Source organism: Sorex fumeus, unplaced genomic scaffold (assembly GCF_029834395.1).
Source record: "Sorex fumeus unplaced genomic scaffold, SorFum_2.1 ptg000013l, whole genome shotgun sequence".
NCBI lineage: Eukaryota > Metazoa > Chordata > Mammalia > Eulipotyphla > Soricidae > Sorex > Sorex fumeus.
The window spans coordinates 20,137,154-20,147,310 of record NW_026606070.1 but is presented as its reverse complement, the minus strand read 5'-3'; the positions used below and the strand labels follow the sequence as shown (position 1 = coordinate 20,147,310).

Sequence of the window (10,157 nt, the reverse complement as noted above, 5' to 3'; positions counted from 1 at the left end):
ATATATATATATATATATATATCCATATATATCCATATATATACACACATACACATATACACACATATATAGTATAGTATATATATAGTACAAAGGTATACATATAAATATATGTGAATAGGTACATTTCTGTAGGTATAAAGCTATACCACTGTGTTTTCCTTGCATGCGTTCAACACAGGTTTGATTCCTCTGTCCCTCTTGGAGACCTCAGCAATCTTCCAAGAGTATCCTGCCCACACGGCAGAGCCTGGCAAGCTCCCCGAGGCGTATTCAATATGACAAAAACAGTAACAACAAGTCTGCAGATGGTTGGCAACCAGCAATATGAAAATGAATAAGAACCAAGGACAGTATAAATAATAATAAAATAAGCTTTAATTTATTTTTATTTATTTTAGTGCCACACCCAGCAGTGCTGAGGGATACTCCAGGTGTTCTGCTTTTAAGTAAGTCTTAAAAGTGTTTATTGGAGCGTGCATTGGTGGGAATCAATCTTAGACCTCCCACGTGCAATATATGCTCTCTATTCCACTAAGCTAAGCTCTCCAGTCCTAATATAAGATGATCTTCACAAAATCTACAACTATTCAGATAATTTTAGAGTTTCTAAAAACCTTGAGAAAAGAGACAAAACTCAAGCATGATAAATGACAAAAATTCTGATATTCTTGAGTAACAGAGTTACATAAAACTTGAAGAACCTGGTTTCCTTGTACTGCATCCTTATAACAGAGATAAAGTTAATGTGCTATGTAATACAAATCACCGATTTCTGTGCAACATAAATTCCTCAACTGAAAAGTCAGGAAAATACTACTGCTATTAAACCTCAGCTAATTACTAGAATTAATATACAATGAAATAATTATATAGAAAATACATATGTTTGTGCAAATGCTAACTTAAATTTGCTGGAATCATAAAAATTATTTCAAAGATAAATTCAGTTTATCTTTCACTTCTATAAAACTATAATTTCAATGTTAGTTTCTGGGTTCCTTAAGATTTTCTATTTCCTGGGGGCTGGAGTGGTAACACAGAGGATAGGGCGTTTGCCTTGCACGCAGTCAAACTGGGTTTGATTCCCAGCCTCCCATATGGTCCCCTGAGCTCTGCCGGAAGTAATTCCTCAGTGCATGAATCAAGTAATTCCTGAGTGCAGTAACCCGGTGCATCGCCGAATGTAACCCTGAAAGAAAAAAAAAAGAAAGTTCTATGTAAAATCAATATGAATTTTGCAACAGAATGACTTTATGACAAAGATTTAAGTCAATCAGGAAGCAGGTTAATTACTTAGTATATTTTACCCAATGTTCTATGAACAACGTAAGTCCTACCATGAGTCTCTGTTTAGTTAGAAATCCATAAAAAGGACATTATATTGGGCAATAAAAGTAAGAGAGTCAGTGCTTTATAAATCCATTCAAAATTTAACTGAAACTTGGTGAAAAAAATATTAATGAGTTTCTGAATGTATTGATTTCTCATTTAATTAACAAAAATACACATAGAAGAAATACTTAGAGTATATGTGCATATTACTTCATTTATATTATGATTAAGAAAGTTATAACTGTATATGTGTTGGAAAATAGCTATGCCATGTTCTCTATTAAATTTTTTAGCAAGAGAAAAATTAAAGCACTTTAAGATTTTAAAGTGTTTTTAAGTAATTTTTACATATCCCCAAATTCATAGTTCATGCTAATTTACTTTAAAAACCTTGTTGCAGCAGGTCTGTCTAGTTTAACTTTCTTGTGATTGGTGAGTAAGAACAGGAATTTGGGGCCAGATATATGTGCAAGGTTTAAGGTACCAATATCTACTGCATCCTCCAGTCCTTGCCTTAAGCAACTGCCCTAGAATCACAGAGGGGCCTTGGTACTGCTAGGCATCTTCTGAGAAGTAACCAGACCCCTAAAATAGAAGAGCAACACTGACCTCCAGATGCCTTCAGTGTTACAACTCTTTATCTGTTGCTTTCCAGTAAAGGAAAGCATAAGTCTCTCTCTGTGACTAACTTCTGATGGAATTAGTAGCGGAAGGAATAGTAGTTGCAAACTATAGGTCCCCATACAAAGTAACCTGAGCTTACATGAATCATTTTACCCCATATCTTGACCTTTTCCATTGTCTAATTATGCTTCATGAAAATGAGAGACTGTGTTACTAAACACTAAGACCATGTATGCATATGTAAATGAGAGAGAATTGGAGTTCCTCTTCTCTTTTAAGTCATTTTCTGCCTAATGTTCTAGCTTTAAGTTCAGATTAAGTTATTTTCTTGTGCTGAAGGAGGATTGGGCCACATCTGGGTTGCTCAGGGACTGTTTTGGTCTGGATCTGTACTCAGCAGCAAACCTTGGCAATGTTCACAGAGCATACATAGTACCATGGATTTGAACCAGAGTTATAGTCAACATGGCCAGAGGCCAGGCAAATGTACTCTATGGCTCTTAAACTAAGTTTTAAAAGGAAATATGCAAAATAACAATGGACTGGGATACGATCATGAATACTCGTGTGACAAATAATTATTTGTGCCTTTCACTGACCCCTTCCAGAAAGCAGTTCATGCTCTTCTGAAGATGGTGCTTGACTCAGTTTCTCAGTAAAAGTGCCTCTTGGGATAGTTCAGTGAATGAATGAAGTGAGCCCAGGGATCTTTATGTCTAGTCAAAAGAAGTCAAGAGAAATAATTGCACTGGATAGAGTAGTTGTTAAAATTATTAGGAGGATGGTTACTTGTTTTTTTCTGTTTAGTTGTGGAACATTATATACATAAAATATTTCATGCACTTGGTGATCCTATCCAAAAATGTAAATGACAAGGACAGCAATATTACTTAAAAAGCTTATAAATACCATATACTCATATCTGCCAGGAATGAAGACTTATTTTATGTCATAATAAAAATTACTAATAATTGAAGGTAAGTAAATTTTGAAATTAATAGGTAGAACAGATCATAGTATCAATTAAGATACTAAAACAACTACAGTGTTGTCCACTGAAGTATAGTCCTACTATCATCTGTTCTAAGTGTTTCTTTTTTCTTTGTATGTAGGAGTATTGCTGTTTATTCAGCCACTGATTAGGCTGATTGAATTGGGCATAAACTCCACCTTACTTTTTTTTCTATTTTATACATTTATTTATTGAAGCACTGTAAGAGCAGTTACAAAGCTTTTAGGTTTAAGTATCAGTCATACGATGACGAAATATCCACCCTTTCACCAGTGCCCATTTTCCACCAGCAAAACCCCCAGTATACCCTCCATACCACACCCGTCCCCTACCTGTGAGGCAGATGATTCCCACATTACTCTCTCTCTACTTTGATTGCATTCAATATTTCTACACTAATAGACCCACCACTATCATTTGGGATTTTACCCCAACCCTCAGATCTGCCTAAAAAGCAACCATAGACAGTTTGTTTTCTGTTGCTGGTTGTGAATAACATATGATGTTGCATGACCACAGTAGTGTCTGCGCTATTTTGGAATTCTGAAATTTTAACAATTAAATCTGGAGGGATTTCTGCCAAAACCTGCTGGGTTCTAAGATTTGTTTCTGAGTTTCTGGGATCATGGCCATTAAGCAGCTTGATCAAGAGCCAGAGAGGCCATTCATGGGCGATGACCTAGGGTCTCATTGGGGCAGGGAGGAAAGGGCCAGTTCCATCCCCATCCCATGAGGCCTCACGTGTCTCGTCACTGTGGGCTCAATCCTGACTGTCAATGGCCTCTGGAGGATGGCAGCCACTGAGAAGCCAGGGGGAACAGGTCAAGGCATAAAACCTATTCCCACCTGGGTTGACCTGGGGCCGGTAGCCTACTGCGGGGACCAGACACATTTCTGCCAAAAACCACTGGGTTCCGAGATTTGTTCCTGAGTCTCTGAGATCATGGCTGTTAAGCAGCTTGATCAGGACCCAGAGAGGTCATTCGTGGAATGCAACTTGGGGTCTTGTTGGGGCAGGGAGGAAAGGGCTAGCTAAACCCCTATCCCATGAGGCTCCGCGTGTCTCGTCACTATGGGCCCAAACCTGACTGTCAAATGTTCTCTGGAGGATGGCAGCCACCGAGCTGCCAAGAGGGAGCAGGCTGAGGGACAGCACCCTTTCCCCCCTAGGGTGGTCTGGTGCTAATAACCTACTGTGTGAACCAGACGCATATCTGCCAAAAGCTGCTAGGTCCCAAGATTTGTTTCTGAGTCTCTGAGATAAAGACCATTAAGAAGTTTGATCAGGAACCAGAGAGACCTTGCCTCCAATTATATAGCTGAGCCTGAGGTAGTTTGTGGGTGTGTCTCCCATATACCTAACTTTTGGCAATTTATTTTCTTGATAAACTTAGCCCAAAGTTGTTGGGGTTTGGCCAAAGGCACAGCATCAATTTTGGGGTGTCTAGAAGTCTGAAGGCAGCATCAGGCCGCTGTTGCACTTGCCTTACAGGTACAGGTTGACCTGCTGACAGCACCATACCCCAATCTAAGTGTTCCTTTAGGGGGAAAAAAGCCCTCTCTGGAATAATGTACTTCTATTTGCCAATACTTATTTCTTAATTTAGTTTTAATATTATTACTATAATTAAGATAACATAGTTACAACAGTTTTAAGTTTTAGCTTTCGTGGTTTTGATGTACAATAATGAGATATATGTAGAATTTGCATAGAAAAGTGAATCAGTATTATGAAATTAATGATATTCTACTCAATTTTAAGGCTTACCTTGTAGTATATGGTTCTTATCTAGCATTGAATTCAAGCTCAGGCTCTTCCACGAACAGTTTCTGACTAGTAATTAATGTCAGTGGGATCCCAAGCCAGTGCTATTATTCATATGCCTGGAGTGCAGTTCAGCTGTCGAACTTTTGCCTTTTGCCTCATCCGTGAGGCCCAAGGATTCATCTCAATAAATAAGCCAACAAAACCCGAATACCATATGGGTAGCCTTATAGTGAAGTGGCAAATCTATTTCAAATAAAATTCATGTAGCACTGTAGCACAATAGCACTGTTCTCCCCTTGTTCATCGATTTGCTAGAGCAGCTCCAGTAACGTCTCTATTGTGAAACTTCTTGTTACTGTGTTTGGCATATCAAATATGTCATGAGGATCTTGCCAGGCTTTGACATGTGGGCAAGATACTCTCAGTAGCTTGTTGGGCTCTCCGAGACAGGCGGAAGAATCAGCTATTTTTTTATTAGTGAATAACTGTGGGGTACAGTTATAGACTTATAAACTTTCTTGCTTGCATTTCAATCATACAATGGTCGAGTACCCATCTTTCCACCAGTGCCCATTTTCCACTATCAATGGTCCCAGCATCCCTCCCACCACCCCCATCCTGCCCCCTCCACCCTACCCCAACTCTGTGGCAGGGCATTCCCCTTTGTTCTCTCTCTCCTTTTGGGTGTTGTGGTTAGCAGTAGAGGTATTAAGTGGCCATCATGTTTGATCTGTAGTCTACTTTCAGTCCTCATCTCCCACCCGGGCGGGCCCTCCTAGCACCCTTTACTTGGTGCTCCCTTCTCTATATGAGCTGCCTTTTCCTCCAGCATGCGAGGCTGGCTTCTAAGCTTTGGAGTAATCCTCCTGTTACTTATCTCTACTGTTCTTGGGTGTTAGTCTCCCATTCTGTTACTTTATATTCCACAAATGAGTGCAGTCTTTCTGTCTGTCCCTCTCTTTCTGACTCATTTCACTTAACATGATACTTTCTTTTTGTTTGTTTTTTTAAAAATTATTTTTATTAGTGAAACACCATGAGATACAGTTGTAGACTTACAAATTTTTGTCCTTGGGTTTCAGTTAGACAATGATAGAGTACCCATCCTTCCACCAGTGCCCATCTCTACCTCTAATGCTCCCAGTATCCCTCCCACCCCCCCATCCTCCCATCCCACCCTGCCTTTGTGGCAGGGCATTCCCCTTTGTTCTCTCTATTCTTTTGGGTGCTGTGGTTTGCATTGAGTGGCAATCATGTTCAGTCTATAGTCCACTTTCAGCATACATCTCCCATCCTGGAGGATCCTCCGAAGACCTTTATTTGGTGCTCCCTTCTCTATCTGAGCTGCCTTTGTCCCTAGCATGTGCGGCTGGCCTCCAAGCCATAACATGATACTTTCCATGTTGATCCACCTTTATGCAAATTTCATGACTTCATATTTTCTAACAGAGCAGCTACTCTTTTGTTATTATTCTTGGTAGAGGTGCTATTTTTATCTTGGTTCGACTATGTATCTGTTTGATCACATTTTCTTCATTTTCTCCTTTCACAAATTTAGTTATCAATAAAATGTCTATCCTACAAACTGTGTCTTAACTTGACTTCTCACAAGCCTAACATCAATAGGCTATGAAAATCGATTGAAATCAATTTTCATTAATTACAACAGATAATTTAAATAGCAACATTTACTCATGTGTTAATTCATTTTTCCTACAATAATCTGAATTAAAGTTTTCAGAATTCAAAATATGGAGCTCAAGTCTGTTCAAGATAGTGTGTTGGATGCATTTGTTATTCATGGATCAAGAATATTGTCCTTAAAATCTAACATAATGATAATATTAGGTAGATTAATAAATTTGATACAGTAGTTACTGCTTTTGACCAGAATAATAATACTGCTGGCACTTGCCTGGCACGCGGTGGACCTGAATTCAATCTATTACATCACATATGGTCTCCTGAGCGTAGCCAGAAGTGATTACTTAGTGCAGAGCCCAGAGTGACATCTGAGCAGTGCAGAGTGTGGCCCCCAAAACCAATCAAATGAACAAGCAAAAAACAGTAGTTACTGCCATTAAGGAAATAATTTCTGAGCATTCAGACAAATCTTTGTTAATTCATAAAGTACAGATGATTTTTATTCTATTTATTTTCTACATAACTAGTTATTGAATGAGTAAGGCAACTTAAAACACTTTACTTATTGCTCTGAGAAGACTTATAAAACTTGATACTTTTAAAAAAGAAGATTTGATACTTTAGAATTGAAACTATAATTGAAGCTTGTAATTGAAACCATCTCTGCAGAGGATTTCAATTTCTTTAATTTTATTTCATTTTTGATCTTTTGTGAACATTTTTAATAACTGATTTCATCACTTTAATATATACCAGACTGTTCTAATTTGCTAATTCTTCTCCTTCTTTACTGGTTTGTATTTTCCAATCATTCATACATTTAATTCAATTGTCAAATAGTTTCCTTGTAATTATTCATTATATCCCCTCTGAATATCTTTTAGATGCCCAAATAATTGTGAGGATATTATGGCAGGATCACTGTGATATTAAACACTTTATCTCTTGTACAATTTTGGTGTGAATTTACCTTTTCTTTTTTTTTTTTTTTGGTGAGGTGCAATGTACTTTATTTATGGTACATGACAAAGTGTGACTCCCTAGCTTCTCCCCTTCTTCCAGGGGTCTGGCATGGGAACTCGAGATCAGGAGATGTTCACTGTGTTGGATGAGTGGGGAAAGGACTCCCTAGCAGCTGAGGGACTCTCTCTTCCTCTTAGTACACTTGCTGGGGCTGGTGGTCCTGGGGAATGCTTTCTCCTTGGAGGCGATATGGACCATGAGGTCCACCACCCTATTGCTATAACCAAGCTCATTATCATACCAGGAAATGAGATTGATGAAGTGATTGTTGAAGACAAGAGCAGCCCCAGCATCAATACTGGAGGAGCAGGTGTCACTTTTAATGTCACAGGAGACAACCTGGTACTCAATGTAGCTCAGGTTGCTCTTGAGGAGCCTTTGTGAGATCTTTCATCACTTTCTTGATTCAACATGTTTGGCAGCTTTCTGCAGGTCGGATCCATGACAGACACATTGGGAGTGGGGACACAAAAGGCCATGCCCCTTCAGTTCTGGGATGATGTTTTGGGCCGCCCCTTTGGTTGTTACGCCAGAGTTTCCTAGAGAATCCATCCACAGTCTTCTGGGTGGCAGTGATAATGTGGTTTGTGTTCATGAGCCCCTCCACAATGCTGAAGTTGTCACTGATGGCCTTGGCCAGCGGGGTCGAACAGTTGGTGATGCAGGAGGCGTTGCTGACAATTTGAGGGAGTTGTCATTGTTCTCGTGGTTCACACCCAACATAAACACGGGTGCATTGGCAGAGGGGACAGAGATGACGACTCTTTTGGCACCCCCCTTTAAGTGGTCCCCAACCTTCTCTATGGAAGTAAAGACCTTAGTGGACTCCACACCATTCTCTGCACCAACCTTGCCCCATTTGATGTTGTCGGGTTCTCTCTCCTGGAAGATGGGTATGGGCTTCCCGTTGGTGATATGCTTCCCATTCTCTGCCTTGGCTGTGCCATTGAACTGGCCGTTGCTGAAATCATACTGGAACATGCAGATCATCGAGTCAATGTCAATGAAAAGGTTGTTGACGGCCACAATTTTCACTTTGCCAGAGTTAATGGCAGCTCTGGTCACCAGGAGGCCAATACCGTCAAATTCGTTCACTCTGACTTTCACATCAAGTCTTGGGAATGAGGCTGGCGTGTACAACAGGCAGGAGCAGGGAGTCTGAATTTCCGATTTTAATGGATAAATCAGTTATCAAACTTAGTTTCTGTTAGTCACTGCTTCAATATGTATTTAGGGTGCTCATTTTTGCACTAGGTAAAGGTAAATATACATTTGGATTATAAATATGCTAATACTAAAGGATTAATCTTAAAGTTTACAAGAAAGTGCAAAAATGAAAGGTTGTAGAAGATAACTATGTCAAATATCATTAATACTTTTCTAAGTTCATCACATAAATTTCTTCTTCTATATCATGGGCCATATAGTAAATAAATTTCCTCTCTTTCGGAAGGCACTTGTAGCAAGAGGTCTATCTAAGAATACTTTTAAAAATATGGTATAGACTCATACTGGGACAAGTAACAATAATCTTTGCAGACAACAGAAAAACAAGAACCATTTGAAGACGTTTACCTCTGGTCTAGATGTTGAAGGCAATAGGAAGAATTTGCTTTTAACTGTAAGGTATAGAAAATACTACAAGAAAACTTTCAATAGCTTTTAAAATTAAGTGTATAGTTAGAACAGGATCAATAAAACAAATTAGTATAATAACAACTATAAAACCAAATAATCAACAGACTTATTAAAATTGACACATACATTTATATATTCATACAATTATTTATATATGTAAGACATATGTTTTATTTCTCATTTTCCCAAAATATGACACTGTTCACATGGAAAGGAAGCTATTTTTATTTCCATGTGTATGTATAGTAGAGTTTATATACCTAGGCCATTTATTTGAAAACCAAATGTTAATATAAATGATCAAACTTCAAATTATATAATTTTAAACTCTGATGGAATGCAATATTTTCTGGTTGTTTTCCAGGAAATATTTTTCTTCATAAAACAGAGAAGTTCCAACTTGATAAAAAGTCTTTTGAAGCAAGGATAGTCAATAAGTCAGTTTATTTCTCCAAACAATTATAAATAAAAACATTTTTATTATAACTGCATCATTGACACCACCATATCTAGCTGATAATGAATTAAAATATATGAATATGATTAATTACTTGTGCTAGCTCTATGTGAAACAGCGGTTGACTAGATAGAGTAGGAAAGAATACAAAATGACCTGGTGAGAAGCCATCTGTATTTTTATCCAACTCTCTTAACGCAATTCTCCTGCTGGCATTAGCACAGTGTTTAATAACAATCTAACAGAAGTTTTATCACCAGGATATCACAGATATATTTCATACCCCCTTGACATGCTTCCATTTCCTCCTGCAACATTTCAGGGTTAATTGTCTTTATTAGGAATATTTACATATCTGCATGAAGTCTATAACAGGTTTTTTTATAGACTGAAAAAATACATGAATATGGCAGTCTAATATATATTTCTATATGTCAAAAGGCATGAAATGGAAATAGTTGAATGGATATTGTCCCTGGTATCCAATTAATTGTTCATGTGGTTTTGTTTATAAAGTTTACTATTTGAGCAATGCTTTATATAAAATTATTAATTATTTTTTTATGTATGGACAATCTTTTAAAATTATGCAGTAAAACGTTCAATGTTAGGAAGGTACCTTCAGCTTTAATAATGTTTTGCAAATTTGTTAGTCA

The 10,157-nt window shown here is 37.9% G+C and overlaps 1 pseudogene; it reads right to left on the bottom strand.

Annotated features, from left to right (window-relative positions):
• Window positions 1-7,511: 7,511 nt before the first annotated feature.
• Window positions 7,512-8,507, bottom strand: LOC130020593 (glyceraldehyde-3-phosphate dehydrogenase-like; annotated as a pseudogene).
• Window positions 8,508-10,157: the final 1,650 nt, after the last annotated feature.